This window comes from Halichoerus grypus, chromosome 1, assembly GCF_964656455.1.
Source record: "Halichoerus grypus chromosome 1, mHalGry1.hap1.1, whole genome shotgun sequence".
In the NCBI taxonomy this organism is placed as follows: Eukaryota; Metazoa; Chordata; class Mammalia; order Carnivora; family Phocidae; genus Halichoerus; species Halichoerus grypus.
This window is the reverse complement of record NC_135712.1, coordinates 171555983-171577875: the sequence shown is the minus strand read 5'-3', so window position 1 is coordinate 171577875 and position 21893 is coordinate 171555983. Positions and strand designations below refer to the sequence as shown.

General features: G+C 38.9%; 1 pseudogene; it reads right to left on the bottom strand.

The window, feature by feature from the left end:
* Positions 1-2117: 2117 nt before the first annotated feature.
* LOC118525049 (actin, cytoplasmic 1-like) overlaps positions 2118-21893 on the bottom strand; it is a 46346-nt pseudogene continuing 26570 nt past the window's right edge.

The following is a 21893-nucleotide window of genomic DNA, read 5'->3' as shown; positions in this document are numbered from 1 at the left end:
AATAAATTCTTCTAGCAAGAAGAGGCTAATGAGATCTGTAGGCACATGTCTTCAAGGGTATGTTTGTGTGTATGTGTATGTGTGTATATGGATAGATAGATGGGCAGACGGATGGTATATAGATATAGATGATAAAGATTAGATATCTCCATATTGTGATCATTAATTTTACAAGTCAACTTGACTGGGCTAAGGAATGTCCAGTTGGCTGATGAAAATATTATTTCTGGGTGTGTCTCTGAGGGTGTTAATGAAAGAAATCAGCATTTGAATCATTAGACTGAGTAAGGCACATGGCCCTTACCAGTGCAGGGGGGCATAATTCAAATTGTTGAGGGCCTGAATAGAACAAAAACATGCAAACAGGACAAATTCATTCTTTCTCCTTGAGCTGAGACATTGATCTTCTCCTGTACTGATTCATCAGTGCTCCTGGTTCTTGGGCTTTTGGATTCAGAGACTTAGACTACCAGTCCTCTGATTCTCATGCCTTTACACATAGCCTGAATTATACCATTTCCTGGTTCTCCAGCTTACAGACAGCAGTTACTGGGACTTCTGGGCCTCCAAAACCGCATCAGCCAATTCCTATAATAAATCTCTTCCTATGAATCTCTCTGCCTCATTCTCATTGGTTTTGCTTCTTTGGAGAACCATGACTAATACACACATTTTTATATTAGAGATTTAAGCAGGAAAGTAACACTGATTGAATTTGTATTTTAGAAAGATCATTCTGGTTGAGCACAATGAATAAATTTAAAGAGAGTAACACTGGAGGCAGAAAAATCAGACAGAAAGCTGCTACAGTAATCCACTTGAAAAACAAGTAACCTGGACCAGGACAATAGTGGTAAAGACAGAAAAAAGTAAATGGAACAGTAAAAAAAAAAAAAAAAAAATGTAGCAGGGAGAATCAACAGGACTTGACCAGCCAGATGTGGGAAGATAAAGGAGATGGAGGAGTCAAGGATGACACCCAATTTTTTTGCCTGAGCAACTGTTTGAAAGTGTTACCATTCATTGAAATGTGGAAGATTAAGAAGTTCTGGAGAGAAAGGACAAGTGTACTTGTGATTTTCGTAAGTCTGAGGCACCTGTTCAAGGAGAGTAATAATAGACTACACTAGAGATGCAGATTTGGGAGTCATCAGCATACTGCAGGTAAGATCAGTGAGGGAAAATGTACTAAGAAAGAAGAAAATAGGGCCCCCAAAAAAGCTCTCAGGGATAATCAATCAGTAAATGGCTAAATTAACTATTATACAACTGTAGAAAATATGCAAGTCCTAAAACTATAATTAGAAAAAATGCTTAATAATATTCTGTTGGATACCTCATGTCCTCAAGTTTCTTATGAAAGTGGAAGGTTGGAACAAGAAGCAAGGGAGGCTATCTGCTGATTTTTTTTTTCCAGTTTACTATATAGCATTTTATTTTCCTCACACAATGACACATTGCTGGGAGCCTAATGTTTGTTCTCACATGACAGTAGAAAACCAAAATTTGTTGTCATCTCTTAAAGAATTGTGCATAAAAACTTTACATAAATTAGAAGGATGAATAAATTTATAGGTGTAAATGCAAACTGTTTTCCAACTCAAGGCAGTAACAACCCACAGTGTTCTGAAATGGGTCCTAAGGCTCAGACCTTCTTAAAGCTGTCAGATCAGCAAGACATAAAAATGTCAACTGGTTCAAAAATCTTGCCAGCCTCTAGAGAAATCCTAGAATAGGCAGCTCTTACACATTAATACCCTACACAGATCAAGAATCTTATGGAGGATGCTCATCAAACCAATGGATTTCTCGTCCATAAACATGTTTTTACCTTAGCCATGAAGTGACTGAGCCTCATGTACAAGGCGTTTAAATCAAAGGTATGTACAGGATATTAAACACATACGAAGGGAAAAGTTAGTTTGAATACAAGGTCAAAATCAGCAACAATTCTACCATCCAGTGCTGACACCAAATACAAGCTTCAAGGACAAATTTCTTTTCAAAGGCTTATTCCAGTTTATAAGGCCAGCATGAGGTATATACATTTGCCAGGGCAAATTTATACTTAGGAATTAACTCATGCAGCAAATGCTACATATCTGCTTGCAGGGCATTTAGAAACATCTGAGGTGGGCAATGGAGGGGCCCGACTCATCATACTCCTGTTTGCTGATCCACACCTGCTGAAAGGTAGACAGTGAGGCCAGGATGGAGCCCCTACAGGAGAAGCAATGACCTTGATCTTCATCATGCTGAGCTCCAGCATTGTGATCCCTTTCTGCATTCTATCCGAGATGGCTGGGTACATGGTAGTCCCACCAGATGGCACTCTGGTAGCGTAGAGGTCCTTTCAGATGTCAATATCATACTTCATGATGGACTTCAAGATGGTCTCCTGAATAACACAGTATTCCATACCCAGAAAGGAGAGCTGGGAGAGCGCCTCGGGGCAGGATTACCACTCCTTGCCCATGGTGATCACCTGACTGTCAGGCAGCTCACAGCTCTTCTCCAGGGAAGACGACAACACTGCAGTGGCCATCTCCTACTCTAAGTGCAGGGTGACCTAGCAGAGCTTCTCGGTGATGTCACACATGAGTTCCCACTCAACTGTGGTGGTGAAGCTATAATCACTCTCTGTATCTCCATGAGGTACTCCATCAGGTCCCAGCCAGCAAGGTCCAGACACAGGATGGCATGGGGCAGGGAGTACCCCATACAGATGGGCACAGTGTGGGTGACCCTGTCCCCAGAGTCCATGACAATACCAGTGGTGCAGCCAGAGGCATACAGGGACAGCACAACCTGGATGGCCAGATACATAGCGGGAATGTTGAAGGTCTTGAACATGATGAGTCATCTTCTCCTGGTTGGCCTTAGGGAGCAGGGGGGCCTCAGTCAGCAGCATAGAGGACTCCTTGGGGGCCATGCACAGTTCATTATAGAAGGTGTGGTACGAGATCTTCTCCATGTCCTCCTTGTTGTTGATGATGCTGGGCTTGATACAGTACTTGAGGATCAGGATGTCCTGCTTGCTCTGGGCCTTGGTGCGTACATAGGAGTCTTTTGGCCTATGCCCACCATGATGCCCTGGGGTCCAGGGGGCATCTGACAATGAATGGGAACATGGCCAGGAGAGGGGGGTCATCATCCCCAGCAAAGCCCACCTTGCACATACCAGAGCCATCATCAATGATGAGTACAGAAATCTCCTCTTCCAGTGTGACAGGTAGAGGTGGCAGCAGTGGGCATGAAAAATGAGTGGCAGGAAGACACCGAGCATGGGCCAACTGCTGTGAGTGAGACCCCTGATTGTTTTTAATGTGTGAGCATCTCAGATCTTTTCCAATTGATATTGCTAGAGATTAAGAGTGCCATTTCCCTCCCTTCTTTTAACTCAATGCCGCCCTGAATTACTGCATCCCTCCCCCACTACCACCATACCTATTAATCTTTGAGGTGGCTTCCATGACAATGGTGACATACTGAAAAGGAAAGCCAAACACACCACTATCCCAAGATGTATAATACATTAAAATTAAGATACCAAAATACAGTTTAAAAGCTACAAAGGAAACTACTAGTAAAACCATATAGCCAACAAAATTACTGGGGGGGGGGGGGCGGTAATAAACATGAGCTGAATTCCTCATCTTTCTTAGCACAGCATCAACAGAAACTTCCAGAAGCTGAGAAATCAAGTGTTAGAGATGGAGATATAAGCATCTTACAACTACCAGAGTAACTAAAAAGAGAAATGAGAAATGGCCAAAGATGAATTTTTTTCTAATGAATGGGCCTGTAGAAAGAGGGGACTGGGGGTGGAGAAGCTTTTGTTTATTATGTAGACTGTATCTTCTAGAGTAGTTTTAGGTTTGCAGCAAAGCTGAGTGAAAAGTAGGAGCAGTTCCATCTACACCCTGTTTCCACTTCACGCACATACAGCATCCGTGCACCAGAGTGATGCATCTGTAACAACAGATGAACCAACACTGATGGATCATTATCCCCTGAAGTCCATGGTTTACATGAGAGTTCACTCTTGGTGTTTTACATTCTATGGGTTTGAACAAATGTATAAAGACACATATCTACCATTATAATATCATACAGAATAGTTTCTTCACTGCCCTAAAAATTTTCTATGCTCTGCCTATTCACCTGTCCTCCCACTTCTATCTCTGGCAACCACTGATCTTTTTACTATCGCCACAGTTTTACCTTTTCTAGAAAGTCATGTTGCTGGAATCATCAAGTATATAACCTTTTCAGATTGGCTTTTTTCACTCAGTTAAGTGTTCAGGGTTCCTATGTTTCTTTTCATAGCCTGATAACTCATTTACTTTTAGTGTTGAATAACATTCCATTGTTTGTATATACCACAATTTGATTATCAGTCCACCTACTGAAGGTGAATTCACCTACTGTTTGCTTCCAAGTTTAAGCTATTATAAATAAAGCTATGATAAATATCCATGTGCAGAGTTTTGTGTACATAAGTTTTCAACTCCTTTGGGTAATACCAAGGAGCACAAGTCCTGGATCAGACAGTAAGAGTCTGTCTAGTTTTGTAAGAATATGACAAATTGTCTTCCAAAGTGGCTGTACCATTCTGTATTTCCAACAGCAAAGAATAAGAGTCCCTGATGCTCTACATCCTCACCAGGATTCGGTATTGTCAGTGTTTGGGATTTTTGCCATCCTAATAGTGGTATCTCACTGTTTTAATTTACAATTCCCTAATGACATATTATGTCACACATCTTTTCATCTGCTTATCTGTCAGCTATATATCTTCTTTGGTAAGGTGTCTATTCAGATTTTTTGCCCATTTTTCAGCCAGATTCTTCATTCTCTTATTGCTGAATTTTAAAAGTTCTTTGAATATTTTGAATTTAACACTCCTTTATCATAGATGTCCTTTGCAAATATTTCCTCCCAGTCTGTGGCTTGTCTTCTCATTCTCTTGACAGTATCTTTTAAAAGAAAAAAGTTTTTAATTTTAATGCGGTCCAAATTATCAGTTATTTCTTTAATGGACTGTACCTTTGGTGCTGCATTTAAAAAGTCATTGCCAAGCCTGAGGTCATCTAGATTTTCTCTTATGTCATCTCCCAGAAGTTTTATAGTTTTGCATTTATATGTAGGCCCATTTTGAGTTCATTTTTATGAAGGTAAAATAATGCTTTTAATTTTTATTTTGAACCCTTTGGTACTATTTTATTATTGTTCCCAATTTTATATTTTACTTTTAGAAAAATGTGGGGTTTTTTTTCATTATTACCCATGAAGCTGATGATTCAACTTCTAAGCAATTATCCTAAGAAGATAATCATAGGTTTGGAGAGAGATGTTCACCCAACACAATTTATGGTAGTGAGATATTAGAAACAATGTAGGTATTAAAAAATTGCAAGGATGGTTAGATAATTATACTCAAATAATAGAATGCTATAAGGCTATTTAAAATAGTATTTTTAAATAATTTTTACTTTCCTGAGAGGGATTATGCCAAATGCTATCATTAGAATATGGAATGTGGATTATTTATGTTTATTCTTTATACGGTTTTATATAATATGTATTAGTTTTATATCATAAAAGAATTAAGATGTTTATAAAAGCCCTCAAAGTAAGATTTACAGTGACAAATGACATATTTTTCAGAACAATGGACCAAAAGAAGGATAAATGTCCTTTCCCATTGTTATCATGCAATAGATTTAAGCATCCAAAACACACATAAAACTCCAAAGCAGAAATGAGTGGAAAGTAATTAGTAGAGTTTGGTTTATTAGGAAGAGAATTTCAATAATTAGAAGGGAGACTTGGGGGTTAGGAAGGATAAATGACAGAATTATAGTCAGGAACCAGAAAGGGTTCTTCAAGTTGTATAACATGATATCTCAACAGAGAGCAAAAGGTCTTCAACTTCTGAAACCTGTTATATAAACTACATCCAGCCTAAGCTGATACTGTCATTTATCCTTATGGTGGGGCAAGGGGCTACCAAATGAAATTCACTGATCCTTTGCTTCCAAATAATATGTCCACTTAGAGAGGAAAAAGCTTGGTATTAGTAGGCTAGGTCAGGGACTGAAGTCTAAGGCCCAAGTTTAAGTCCCAGCTCAACTGCGTATTTAGGGCATGATTTGGGTAAGTCGCATAACCAACAGGAGACAGTTATCTCATTTGTTAATGATACCAGCTCTGTCTCTATAGTAGAGCTGTCATGATGACCAAATGAGGTCATATAAAAGAGAGCTAAGAAGAACTAAACAAACAGAATGTATTTTATAATAAAATAATTCTCACCCTGTCAACAATCGTTTGCCCTCCAATAGCAATTCAGAAGATAAAAAATTAAATCCCTGGTTGAAAGGGCAATTGACAGACTGATGATCTGGCTGCTGCCCCACGTGCAGTGCAACTGAATCTGGATCCAAAAGGCAGATGACCTTCTCAGGCGGACAAAGAACATTCTTTGGCTGAAGCTTATGTGTAGCTGTGCTTCCAAGGTAGACCATCAAACAAGTTTTAAAAGGTACCACCAGTCACTCATATTATTTTACTTGATCTGTTCATTCATTTATTCACTGAGAGCAGATTATGTGCTAGGCACTGGAAACAAACAATAAGAACACAAATCAGACAAAGCCTTGCCTACTTGGAGCTCATAGCACTCATACTTGGAGCTCATATTGATGGAAAAACAAGTATCAGTCACAGAATCATACATGAATGTATCATGAAAACTCTGATGACAATAAAAAGAAAGGATTAGAGGGGCTGATGTGGATTGAGGAGTTCAGAAACATCATTCCTGAGCTGAGATGCGAGATGACTCGGTGGGGGAGAGAAGAGTCAAAGGATCAAGTAGAGGGATCAGCATTAATAAAGCTCCTGTGGCCCAAGACAGTGACATTCAAGAAACTGAAAAGAGGACAGTATGTCCAGAACACAGAGAATGAAAATGAATGAGGTGTAAGATGAGTATAAACAGGTAGGTATGTTAGGGATTTCTGCCTTTATTCTGAGAGCAATGAGAGCCAATGAAAGCTACTGAGCAGAAAAGTGACAAAATCCATTTTGTATTTTGAAACACTGTTCTGACCATAATGTATCAGGATGCCAGGTCACTGTGTATGAGATTTACATACAGGTGTTTTACACACAGAGTTACACTCAGGGTCCTACAGTTGAAAATTTTCTATTGAAGTTCTAATTTCAAAAGACCTCTGTATTTCTTTGACAATATTAATGACCACACACAAGAGATTCTTGATGATTCCTAACTGGATCAATACTACCTAGGAAGAATTAATAAAATGTAATGACTTTTTAGCTTTATGTTTCTCATCCTTTTCCAACACGGTATACCAACAGATTTTGGTTAACAAAAAGAAACAGACTTAAAAAGGTAAGGGCCAAAGTCTGAAAAAACTGGAAAATTCTAGGAGGCACTGTGAGTTTAAGATTTTTATTTTATTTATTATTTTAGAGAGAGAGAGAGAGAGAGAGAACAAGCGGGGGGAAGGGCAGAGGGAGAGAATCTCCAGCAGATTCCAAAGCAGAGCACAGAGACCCATGCGGGGCCCGATCTCATGCCCCCAAGATCATGACCTGAGCCAAAGCCAAGAGGTGGATGCTCAACCTACTGAGCCACCCAGGTGCTCCCACAAGCACTGTGAGTTTAAACATCAACATCTAGAATGGAGTTCTTATCCACAGTATTAAGATGTACTAATGCATCAAACAGTGAGGTATCAAAAGTAACTGGATTCCAATAATAGCACAAGTACTAATACGCTAAAGTTAGTAGATGATCAACCTGTTTGTGGACATCCCTATAATAACTTCACTCTCACTCATGTCCATTCTGAAATGTTTTCTCGAACTAAAGAGAAAGGAGCCACCACAGCCTGGGACATAACATACAACCCCTCATTTGTGCTAAAAATTCACTGTGCTCTTATTACTAATATATAACTGGAAATTGAAAGTATTTTAAAAAATTACTGTACAACATGATATCAATAACTTAATTTTTTCTCATAAATATTTAATAATGAAGCAAGCACAGATTAAGAAAGCATAAATGGTACATGCACACTTACCTAGGGCAAATGTGAAGAGGACTCCAAAAACATTGCTGCAATAATGGCACAACAATTACAATGTCTCAGTCAAAAATCACGTGAGAGTACACGTGACACAGATAATATATAGTTAAAATCCTGAAATTATAAGTCTTATAATCATCACAATAAAATAAAACATTTTATGTTTATTCTTTGATGATATATACTTGCTTGTTTCACTAACTAGTAGAGCATAACTCCTCTTCTAAAGTGAAGGTAAAAATTAGATTAGTCATGTTAACTGATTTTCCTAAATAAATTATAATTTTGAGATTATAAAATTGGTAAACTGTATTACTGACATACCAGAAAAAATACCTTAAGGAATGCAATGTGAAATGAATACAAATTGGTGGTACTATCTGCTTATGTACCTTGGATTTTATCCAACTCTGGGTATACTTGTGGAACAGTATTATGCATGGGAATAACACTCATCCTGCACATCATATCAGGAAAAGTCTGATGTCTGGGGGCCTTGGCAAGAGAAAGTGAAGCAGGCAGCCCAGATGAGAGAGACAAGAGATCAGCACAGGTGGGAAGGAGAGATAGGCATCAAAGAGTCTCACAGGGTGTGGCTTTTAGCACAGTGTGGGTAGTATAAGCATAGAGTAAGGGTGCAGGGAACTAGGAGCAAGAACTTCAATTAGAATACAGGGAGCATAGGGACGCCTGGGTGGCTCAGTCGGTTAAGCGTCTGCCTTCAGCTCAGGTCATGATCCCAGAGTCCTGGGATCGAGGCCCACATCAGGCTCCGGGCTCAGCAGAGAGTCCGCTTCTCCTTTTCTCTCTGACCTTCCTCCCCGCTTGTTCCCTCTCCCTCTCTCTCTGTCTCAAATAAAAAAACAAAAACAAAAAAACACAGGGAGCATGGAAGTGGCGACCCAGACACTGAGACTAACAAGAACCAGAATTCAGACTCGAATTTTGAGCAAGAGATCAAACCTTGAGAGTGCAGAGTGCAGGACTTCAATAGGAGCTGGAAGACAGACTGAAAAAAACTGACAGGAGGACCAGAGGGGTGATGACCCTAACTGCAACCTTGATTGACTCAGGGCAGGATGATAAAGGTGTACACTGGTAGCCATGGAGGGGCATACACATCTTCTGACTGGAGAGTTCAACTTTCTAAGGAAATCTGACCTAGAGACTCAAGAAAAGTCAGGGGAAACCTGCAAAGAGCATCAACTGGGAAAGATTCATTGTGTGAGATGCTTCAGGTAGAGGGATGAGGAATCAGCCCTGGGTTCAAATCCTGACTTTCTTAACGATAGCTCAAATTTAAGTCAGTTCTTCAATTCCTATGTGCTTCAGTTTTCTTTCATATAAACAAGATATATACGGCTAATAATTCTCACTTTTCAAAGCTGTTAAGGAGATTAAATGAGAGAACACACGTGAAAGAACATGGATCCTAGGAAATATATACTCATTTTTGTACCTTCTCCCTTCCATTTACCAATACCTATACCTTTCACCAACAGGGCAGTATTGCTGATTTCTGTTCCACATGAACATTACAAAGCCACAGTGGCCTTTTCTACATGCATTTGTTACTCCCCGCCCCCTTGATTTTATGTGATGTTTCTTTCCTTTCTATATATGTTGTCATGATTGAACAATAGTCTAGAAATGAGTGACTTTTGCTCGAAAAAATCTGGTCACTAGCTGAACAGTGTGTTATCTAGGGAATAACGAAAAAGTTTCACTGGTCTGCAATTCTTTTTGCCAAGCTGGCTTCAATGCTGGAAGTAGCTAATTGGTTCAAGGCATCTTTTCTACCAAAATCATACCTCTTATACCTCTTATTCGAATGACAGGCAAAAGAAGTAGCTGGGTTGTAACAATGCAAAATCCTTGCTGCTTCTAAACAAACTTAATTAAACTGCTCCATTTTTGTACAAAGAGCTTCAAATGAAGATAAGCATAACTCACTGAAAATGTCAGGTTAATGACAGCACTGTCTAAATTGGTCCTGTTGGGAGCAGAAGGTTTCAGAGAGATACATAGAAGATGAAGGATTTAAAAAAAAAAAAAAAAAAAAAGGAAAGGTTAACTGTAAATTTGTTTAGGTAGCTAACCACCTATATGTTTTAATAGTAAATACATCCCTTTCTCCTTATACTGTCATGCTGAAACATCAAATCCTAAAATCAGCTCTGTAAGCTTCATGACCTCAATTTTTGCCATAACCCTGACAAATCAACCAGAAATCATGGCAAATACAAAACTACAAGGCATAACAATAACATAAATCTTATATTTGCATTGTAATTATTGATTGATTTAGTCATTCATTCAATTTAACACACAGTTACTGAGTGTCTACCACATACACAGTATTGTGGCATATAACAAATTATAATTTTGTACCTCAGATTAAAAGATAAAACATAAAAACAAAATGTTATTGCAAATTGAAGAAAAATGGAAAGCACAGCATTCCAAAAAATCAAAAAATTTTAAATTCTTTTAACTACTCCAAATGACAGTGTTTCTCTCTCATCATTCAGTCTATTTCAAATCCCTAACCCCCATAAAAGTTAAATAATTCTGATAACTAATTTACTAAAATCATGATCCTGTTCTTAGCAGAGTTGTTTCTATCTTTCTGAGGTAATTATTAGGACCTCTTCTATTCTGATCAGAGTGAGAACCAGTTCCTGATTTGCATTATTTCTGTTGAATACATCCACCTTTCTGTGATAGAGAACACTGTTAAAATACTTCCTCCAGGGGCACCTGGGTGGCTTAGTCAGTTGAGCATCCAACTCTTGATTTCAGCTCAGGTCATGATCTCAGGGTCATGGGATGGTAGTTAAGTTGTCCAGACCAGGGAGCGGGGGAGGGGGCTCCACGCTCAGTGGGGAGTCTGCTTAAGACTATTTCTCCCTCAGACGAACCATGAGAGACTATGGACAAACTGAGGGTTCTAGAGGGGAGGGGGTTGGGGGGATGGGTTAGCCTGGTGATGGGTATTAAAGAGGGCACATATTGAATGGAGCACTGGGTGTTATATGCAAACAATGAAACATGGAACACTACATCAAAAACTTATGATGTAATGTATGGTGATTAACATAACATAATTAAAAAAACTAATGATGTAATATATGGTGACTAACAACATAATAAAGTAAAATTAATAAAAAAAATTAAAAATTAAAAAATAAAGACTATTTCTCCCTCTCCCTGTGCCCCTCCCCTCAGCTGGCTCTCTCTCTCTCTCTCACTCTCTCTCAAATAAAAAAATAATAATAATACTTCCTTTAGACCCCACAACCTTTTGTTACTTTGTTCACTGATGTAATTACATTTCCATATCTTTGGCCACAATTTGTATAAAAGCTGCTCTTGGTATACGACCTTTTGATAAGGAATACATAAGAATCTCCCACAGTCACTCAGCACTTCTTTTTAGTCACCACTGTCATCTGAGCTTTTGGTTTTTCTGTTTCCTGATGCCTTTTAATTAAAAATACTTCACAAACCACCAAGAGAAGTAGTTAACTTGTCAGCTTTAGACAAGTGTCCCCCAAATCTTGACATTCCATGATTCTCTATGACATAAGAATAAGGACGAATATAACTGTAATCAGAGGAAGTACAGCACTAATTCTGTAGGTCACAGATCTGCTGTTTTTTTAATTACATATTTTTTTAACACACAGTTCATTTTTGGTTAAGTTCAACCTATTTTTTTCAGGGTTAATGAGTCCCTAGCAGCTAATGAGCTTTAAGCATATATCATGTGCAATTGCTTTGGAGCCATATTTATGAACTGACTTCGTGTCTTAAGTATTAACTTCCATCCTGCTACTTAAATGAATTCTATGCAAATAGTAAAATAATACAAAAACACATGGCAAAAGAGGCATTTTTCTGCACTGCCCCATTGCCCAGATGGTAAAAACAGTGAGTCAGTAGCAGAAATGGGACCAGAATCAAGGCCAACTAATTAACTCACTGTGCAACATTCATTGAATGAAAGATACAGTACTTAGGAACATGTGTTTTACAATTTCCACATTTTGCCCAGTCTACTCTGAGCTAATATGTCCTTGATATTCCCAAGAATGGCAAAACCATTAATTCAACTCTTCAATTCTATGTTAGACTAAAATCAACAGTCCCCAAAACACCAATAAAGATTTCTATATAAAGCTATATTAAATTCAATATTAGATTGCAAATCTAGAATTCAGGATTTTGGAAAGGGGGCAACGTTCACTACGTTCTACATTAATCATCTAGGAAATCTGATTATAATCTCCTACATTAAAGAGGCAGAGGAGGATTAGATGAGTGAGAAGCCCAGCTGGAGATCTGGAATGCTAGCTGGGGGCAGGGGCACGGTTTAGATTTATTGTAGCCTAAGCAAGACATGAGCTGGAGAGAGCAGCTGACAATCAGACTAAAATTAGAAGAGCAAGTTTAACATGGAGGGAGTCCATCCAGAACTGAAGAGCAGTGGTCCAATAGGCCTCAAAAAGTATCAAGCTGAATTTAATGACCCAGACAAGTCGCCACAAGACCTATTGATCCAGACACCAAGACTCTGATGAAGTGCAAAGAGTACTTAGAATCAGAATACCTCAGTTCCAGTCTGGAATTGGAAAATTCATGAAACAGATGGCCTTGGAATAGCCTCTTGATCCCTCTGAGTCTTAATCCCCTTACACAAAAAAGGGAATTTTAAAAAGCTACCTTGCAAAGTTGTGGAAGGTATTAAGTATTTCATCAGAAAATGGCTTGTAAGATGTAAACTAACACACAAATGTAAAGTTGCATGGTGGCATTATTATGCTCTTGATATTAGCAGTATTGACTTGATGGAATAACATTTCAAATATTGTCTGATACATTTTCATCCTAAGTCTTGTTGACCTTATGACCTTCAAGTCACCGAGGATAAAGCATCCACTGCCGGAGGGCAGAAAATAAGGAAGTCATTGCTCAACCCTGATACTTTTAAGTCAAAAAAAAAAAAAGTGTAATAGTCATGAATGCAATAGGTCTCAACAGTAAGAGCCAAACAATTAGGAGGGGGAAAAGAGGTTTTCTAAGTCACAGAAGCTTCTCTTTATATTAAAAACCAGTGACTGACTAATTCAAGGCATCTGTTTTTTCCTATAAGCAACAGAGTAAGAAACATATAGGACATAATGCTAGAGCAATTTCCCATTACAAAGAAAAGCCTTCAAAATCATTCCTAGGCTGGATTAAGAAAGTGAGAGAAACAAAAGAGAATTCAATTTAAGTGAAGGCTTCTTTCACATCCTCCCACACATCCCCACAGACCTGGGGTTTCATTCCTAGAATGGGAGAATGGGTAGTAGAAACATCCTTCTCCTCAACTACACCTTGAGGATGTAAGAACAGAAGGGACTTTTTTCCTGCTTCCATCTGGACTCCTGGGAGGATGCAATCTTTCAGAATATATTCCACCAACAGGAAGGCTGTAGTAGAGGAAGACGGTTATAGACAAAGGGAGAAAAGGTACAGGCAGAGAAAAGGTTTGTGAGAGCAACATGTTCCTGGAGCCTACATGTGGTATGGAGGAAAAACAGATATACCCAACTGCCCCACTGGGGCCTGCAGACTTGGGAAGGGGATATGGGGATTCAAAGAGGCTTGACATAAGATTGAGACACAGACAGCCTTTGCATGAGCTTTTGTCCCCTTCTACTTTTCTTACTGAGTGGAATCTGCTGATGTGCCTGGAACCATGTAGCCCACATGTCAGAGGGGGTCTCCTGCCCCTAACTCAGGAGGTATCGTGGATTGGCATGCAAAATTAACAAAAAAAAATAAGTTGTGTTCTCTAGCAGAGTTGAATGCCATTTATCTTTGACATTTAGCAAACCAAATATCAAGGGAATTTTAGTTGGCTATGAACTATGCATTCTACTAAGCCCCCAAAACAAATATAATACATACAGTGGTAGTTTCTATCCTAATTTCCTTGTCCTCACAACACTGACCTACTTAAACAGAGAAATGGGTAATTTGGGCTGTTTTACCTGAAAAAATTATTCAGTTTCTGAGAAAGATCCTAGTCGCCTACAAAAAAATACAGTTTCTGCAAAATGAAGATAGAATTAAATGTTTGAACTATGTTCTTTTCTTCTCCTGAAGCTACCTAAGTGTCATCTCTAGGACAATCAAAACCCCTGAAAAAAAAGTAGAAAATAATAGTTCTGCAGGAGGTTTTGGACTCCCCATCAAATGTGCATGCACATGCCCATGTTTGCACACACAAAAACTCACACACATACACACACACACACACACACACACACACACACACACCATGAGCTGTTTAAAAACATTTGTACAACCTGCCCACATTATCTTTATCCTAAAATTAAAAAAATAAATAAATAATCCCTAAATAGGGCGCCTGGGTGGCTCAGTTGGTCAAGCGACTGCCTTCGGCTCAGGTCATGATCCTGGAGTCCCAGGATCGAGTCCCGCATCGGGCTCCCTGCTCGGCAGGGAGTCTGCTTCTCCCTCTGACCCTCCTTCCTCTCATGCTCTCTGTCTCTCATTCTCTCTCTCTCAAATAAATAAATAAATCTTTAAAAAAAAAAAAAAGATAATAATCCCTAAATAGATTCACCCTTATGGAACTGCTGAACTTTCAAATATTGAAAAATAAAGCCTGAATGGCAAGAGTAGGGAATGAACACAGCCAAGCTCATTACAAGCCTACCTTTTGGCTTTTTTTACAGGTACAATGAACTCAGAGGTCTCAGGGAGAGAATGAAAAGTAGGAAAATTGAAAGTTACAACCTCAAGCAGTTTCCATCAAACCACTTTCTTCCCAATTTGTTATATGCACCCAGCCAACCTCTTCAATGAAGGAGAAAATCTGTTTTTTCATCAGATACAGTGGGAAATCATAGCAAAGCAAGGAAGTCTACTTCTGAGAGGAAAAACTGCAAATTGCCTGACTTGGTGAATATTCAGGCAGTCAATAGACAATCTGAAATTGCACTTCTGTATCTTTATATTTAAATGCAAAAATGCACCCTAAAACAAAAGTGTTCATGGTGTAATCTTATCTAAAATGCCAACTTCTCTACTGGCTCATTGCACTTCTGAAACCAGAATTAGAGAACATTTGATTTAGATCATCTGACTTCCAATGCAATTCATCAACAATTACACTTTATTTGTGCTTTCCCATAAAGGTTTTCAATTTTTTTTAAAATCTAGCTAACTTTTATATGTTCAATGAGTTGTAGTGTAAAAAAAAAAAAAGGCACTGTTAAAAAGCTTTTAAGACATAAGCTCAAATTATGTAACTAATTTTTGGTTTGCTTTCCATCTTTTGCGTTCCCTTCAAAATGGGATCATCAGTTGAGGATGAATCTTGCCTATCTCTAGCAAAGCTTCTTTCTGTTGTTCCCATATTTTCATGGCTACTGCAATCTTAATTTAGGCTAATATCACCCTATTTGACCCATATAGTGCATAAGGCCAAAAGATAGCTTTCCAGGAGTCTGCAATTGTTTAAAATGGTATGATCATTCAACATAAGGTGAAAATCTCAGATGTGAATTATTTACATGTTTCTACCTTTTCAACAAAGTAACATTTGGATTTGATGTGGGATATAGCACTTTTTTGGACTATGGATTGGTTTTTGTTTATTTTGTTTTTGTCTATCAACAAATCTCAGCACCTTGCCTTTTGGTTATAAATGGCTCTGAATAATCTAGGAAGGGAATTGCAAGTTTCAAAATACCAAGCAGTGAACAATTTTCCATTCAACTCTTTTGCCCAGAGCTCAGTAGTGGTAGCACAAACCCTAGTGGCAAAAGTATGTTCTTAAAATAAATAATTTCCATTACATTTTTTCAGATTATAAAAGTATCACTTGCACTTAGGATAGCTAGAAAACACATTTTCAAAAAGAAGGTTATCAAAACAACCCATAATTTACTACTTAGAAACAAAGAGCTATCACTTATTTTTTTATTTTTCTTTTTACAAACAGAAGGAAGTCAAAAATATTGAAAACCTCAATTAACTGTCATGCTCAAGGGAAGGGGTGTAGCTGTGGTGAGTTTGAAAGTTTTCTCAAATGCTGTAATATATGTATTGTTTTTGAAACCATAAAAAAAAATACAGTAATCTATTTGTCTAGCTCAATAATTAATGAATAAAGCATAATTAATGACTCAGGAGCTCTCAGTACTCCTGGGTCATCAGGGTAAAGATCAATTTTATAGTAGGGGTGAAGTTATAGAAGGGATACAATAGCACTTGAAAATTCAAATGTCTACATAGGACCAAGCAGATAATATAAATAATCAGGTACAAAAATCCTGTCGATAGAAGACAATCTGTCTTCTATCAAGTAGCCAAACATACTCACTACTCAAGTCTGGCTAATTGCTGCCATCCAAAAGAAAAAAAGAAAAAAAAAAACCCTAATGTTATCAAATTCTCCTACTTTTTGTTGTTTTTGTTGTTCCTTCAAGAGAAGCCAGATATATTCGTGTCTTTACATGATATCTTCCAATTTAAAATTTTTCAATTAAACATTTTTAAAACATGTCAGCCAATCTGCATGACTACAAGCCTAATTTGGCCTATCAATTACCAGATTGCAGCCCTTCTTATCAAAGACTGAGTCGAATCTGGGTCAAATCTAGACCATATTCTTGATTTATGGAACATTGCTGGAAAGAAAGCAAGCTTCTAAAACAAAATTTAATATTGAAAGGGACTTTGGGGTTCACTAACAAGTAGGCAGATGAATAACACACCACCCCTCAAAGATATCCATACCCTAATCCCCAGGACCTGTGAATATGTTACCTTACATGACAAAATGGACTGTGCAGTTGTGCTTAAGGATAAGGACCCTGAAATGGGAAGATTTCTTGGATCATCCTGGTGGGTTCAATCTAATCATACCTGTCCTTAAAAATAGAAGAGGAAGGCCCAAGAGTAGGTCAGAGAGATACAGTATGAGGACTTGACCTGCCATTGCTGGCTCTGAAGATGGAAGAAAGGAGCCATAAGCCAGGGAACCTAGTGGCCTCTAGAAAGGCAAGGGGACAGATTCTCCCCTGGAGCCTATAAGAAAAACAAAACAAAACAAACAAACAAAAAATACAGCCCTGCTGACAGCCTGATTTTAGCCCAGTGAGACTCATACTGGGCTTCTGACCTACAAAACTATAAGATAATGCATTTATATTGTTTAAGCCACTAAGTTTATGATCATTTGTTATGGCAGCAGTAGGACACTAATACAGTGATCCTAGTTTGAAGTTTTACAGATTAGGAAACTAAGGTCCAGAGTATAAAGACAAAGCTCATAGAAAAATAACGTTTCAAGATTCCCAGGGCAGTGATCTTCCCACTGTACCAGCCCATGTTGATTGATTTTGTTTGCCTTTACGTGATTTTCTCATAAAAGAAAAGTCATTAACTTGCAAAAGGGGGAAATGGTGGGGGAGAGAGAAGGACAGAGAGAAAAAGAGAGAAGGGGAGGGGGAGAGGAACATGGAGAGAGAAATACTCTGTTTAACTAGGACTTACTATAGTAGTAACATTTGGTTTGGGACTCACAGCTAGATAAGAGGACATATAAGTGGAGGGAAGAAGGAAATGTATTAAGATTAAAAATGCAAAGCTGCTTCAATATATAATCAGTCTACCTTTTTATTGTTACTTAAATGCCTGCCTCTAATCCTGAGCTGTCTAACTAGTTTGGAATTTGCAGAAATTTAAACAGCCTGGGCATGGGTTGCACGTCCTGCTGTCTGCGAAGGATTTGTAAGGATCTGTTAGCCCAGGATTATGCACATTTTCTGTTGGCTTGGGTGTCAACCATCTGCAATATAACCGGAGCTGTGATATGCCTGCCGAGATCATGATTGCAATCACAGCTCAACAGCAAAGGCAATGCCAGAGTCAGCAGCGTGAAGGACATCAGAGCTCAAGCCTGCTTGGAAAATCTGTCCACTTTCACTTCTGTTCCCCCTTCCAGGGTGTAGTAGAACAGCCTTGGTGCCACATACAGACTTCTCCCAAAGGTCCCACAATTAGTGTCTGTGCTGCTGGGACCTGAGCACTCATATAGAGAGACAGGTAGGGACAGGAGATGCTTCTGCTCTTTGGTCCTAAAAGTACACAACAAGTCTACAAATAAGGCTGTCCTTGTTTATTTTAGACAGATTCCACTAGGAAAAATATTCTGGGATAAGAACAAAGGGAAGAAAACCAAGCATGTGACATGGTCTGCCACTCTGTCTCAAAATGGCCAAAACTGACCACATCTCCGATCCTCTCTGCACACTCAGAGCTGCTATAAGCAAAAGTATGTCTATGCCATGTCTCATCCCAGGCATACAGTTGAAAGGCAGAGTAGCTGCCCCTTCTCTCCTAAAAACTGACCTTGAGAGTACCTGGAAGTGCCCTTTCTTTGCCCAGGTAGGGGGAAGCACACTGCTCAGCAGAACCCACAGTGCATGATGGAGCAAGCTGAGCCCAATTCTAGCCAATCCTTCAAAGTTCATTAAAAAATGCCATGTCCAACATTACCACTTCCCAAACCATTTCAGTTCCCTCTTTTTTTTTTCAGGCTTCTTCCTTTGAATTCAAATGCTAACACCCAGAGTATTTCTCTATGTGCACTCACCAGTAACAGAAACACAGTTAGAAGTAGCCAAAGCAAAAAAATATATATGTGTGTGTGTGTGTGTGTGTGTTTTATATATACATGGTTTATATATATATGTTTTGGGCAGACACAACTAAAAAAATTCATGACTATAATGCCAATTTCTAGCATGGCTGATGCTTAAGCAAGGTATTGGTAATCTCCCTCTCTGGCTCTTGGTTCTGCTTTTCTATTTATTTATTTATTTGAGAGAGAGAATGAGAGAGATGGAGCACAAGATGGGGGAGGGTCAGAGGGAAAAGCAGATTCCCTTTTGAGCAGGGAGCCCGATGCGGGATTCGATCTAGGGACTCCAGGATCATGACCTGAGCTGAAGGCAGTCACTTAACCAACTGAGCCACCTAGGCGCCCCTTGGTTCTGCTTTTCTGCCAGTTGGCTTCATTCTTACCTAAGTGATAGCAAGATGACTACCAGCAGTTTGGGGCTTATATTCTATTTCCTCAGCAACCCCAGCAGAAAAGCATGCTTTTCTAAAAGTTCCAGCAAAAGTCATAAAATTGAGTCTGTGGTTCTGAATGGCCTGGCTTAAACACATGCCCATCTCTAAACCAATCATCATAGGTAGGACAATGCAACTGTTCATTTGGCTATGCCAGGATCTTCTAGATGTAGCAATAGGTCAGTTCAATACTGACTATATGGCCTAAGAGTAGTTTGTTTCTCCAGGGAAAATCAGAATGCTACATAAGGAAGAAAAAACAATGAATGCCAGGGTGGCAAAAACCACAAAAGTCCAAATTTGCCCTAACCCCTAGCCAGAGGGACAGCAGTAGCTCTATGAGAGGAGGAGGCTCATGGATATGTTTTCCCCTCTGTTTCCGAACTTTCCGTAATGTTATTTTAATTGTCTTTATTTTTTAAATGAAGGTGGAAGGCATGGAATAAAAGAAAAGTAATGAGAGGTTTTAAATAAATGTAGATATAATAATGTAAAGGTCAAGGATTTTCTTCAGAATAGGAGAATCTCCCATTTGTAATAGATATCACCCTTTTCAAACTCTCTCCTTGTATATTATCTCATTTGATCAGGTTTAAAAGTCACTCCTTCCAAGGGCACCTGGGTGGCTCGGTCGGTTAAGCAACCAACTCTTGATTTCATTTCAGGTCATGATCTCAGCCTCACATCAAGCCCCACGTCTGGCCATGTGGAACCCAGAGCTGGGCCTGCATCGGGTTCCATGCCCAGCTCCATACTGGACATGGAGCCTGCTTAAGATTCTCTCTGCTCCTCGCCTACCTGCTCTCTCTCTCTCTCTCTCTCTCAAATAAATAAATAATAAATAAATAAGTAAATGATTAAATAAGACAAATGGCATTGTGAACTTACCTTTCAAATGATTTCTGCTTCACTAAAATGTATTGCTTTTACACCAAGAGCATGACTCCAAAATAATTCAAGGAAAAGGCGTGACTTTTTTTAAAGCAAAAAAAGAAAAAATTCAACTGGTTCCAAACTCTATGGGAAGAGATCTAGAACTGTACAATTCCCTAGCCTACCAGATTCAAGACCCTCCTAGATCCTACTCCAACATGTCTCTATAGTTTAGTCTCCGAGTACACCCAACCATGTACCTGATACTCATCAATAGTTGTCTATTTCTACTCCAGCAATTCATCAAGCATTCTGAAGACTCCTGTCTCAGGAGTCACTGACTGGGAAATGCCCCCAGCCTCCTCTTTGCCTATAAAGCCTTCTCATCTTTAAAGCCCTACATAAATACTGCATTTTCTAGGGAGCATTCCCTCATCCCCTTAAAGTTTTCTGAGCTCTCAAAGGACACTATGAATATTCCCCTCTGATCTTTCAGTCTGCCTTATATTATCGTTACGTGCTCTAAGTGGGCAAGGCTGTGTCATTTTCTACATATTTATAACCTTTACCACACTGAAGATTGCAAATGAACTGCTTATTTTATTTCACTTTATTTTATTTATTATATCACTGAGTGATAGAAGACCCAAAGAAAAAAAGAGAGAGATATTCCTTCAAAATCTACAGATGAGAAAATACATAGTAAATCTTTAGTATTACGCACATAACATTTTCCAGGGAAGTCTAACATTTTATTCCCTTCGCATAGTGGCAAAATACAAGAAGAAAAGAGTTATGAACTCTACTAAATAGGAAAAAAAAGATCTAAGAATGAAAGGGAGCTCTCCTCACTATGATCAGACCTCAGCAATCATCTGAAAGAAGGAGGCAAGTTAAAAATAAAGCTCTCACCCAAGAGGCAGCCAAGATCCAACCCAGTTACTTATGCTGAGCCAGCATCTTTCCAGAGCCACTTCCCAGGTGGTTAAATACAGCCATGCAGTCCTCTGGGCCAGAGCCTGAGCTAATTAGGGAGTCTCTGAAAAGGAACACAGAGACGTTTAATAAAAGAGCCACCACAAGCCACTGTATTGGTATTATTTCTCTTCAAAATGCCAGTCCCTTTCTCACCAACAAGATCACCACACCAACAAACACAGGAAAGGGGAGTTTGGGGTGACAGTAATTCTGTGAGCCATAAATGTTTCTGTGATCTGCAGCACCAGAATCCTTTTTTGTAAAGGAAAAACAGAAGGGAAAGGCACACATATTATTTTTCCATAGATATGACTTGTAAATGTCTAACTCAGCTGCCCTTTAACTCTTTCAAGTGCCTTTTTTCTTGAGAGAAATAACATCCCATTTAGGTTTTCCATAAAGCTTATTAATTTGAATGATAAAACAGATACTATTACAAAGTACATCACTGGAAAGTAGGCTCCTTGTAAATGGTAGGGAGATGTCAGGGAAAGACAGCCCTGACTCTCTCAGACTATAAAAGTGATACTTAACCAATATCAGACATTACAGCAGTAATGTCTAACAAATCTGAAACCAACTCTCATCAGTTAATATTTTTTTTTAAGATTTTATTTATTTATTTGACAGAGAGAGAGACAGCTAGAAAGGGAACACAAGCAGGGAGAGTGGGGAAGGGAGAAGCAAGCTTCCTTCTGAGCAGGGAGCCCGATGCGGGGCTCAATTCCAGGACCCTGGGATCATGACCTTAGC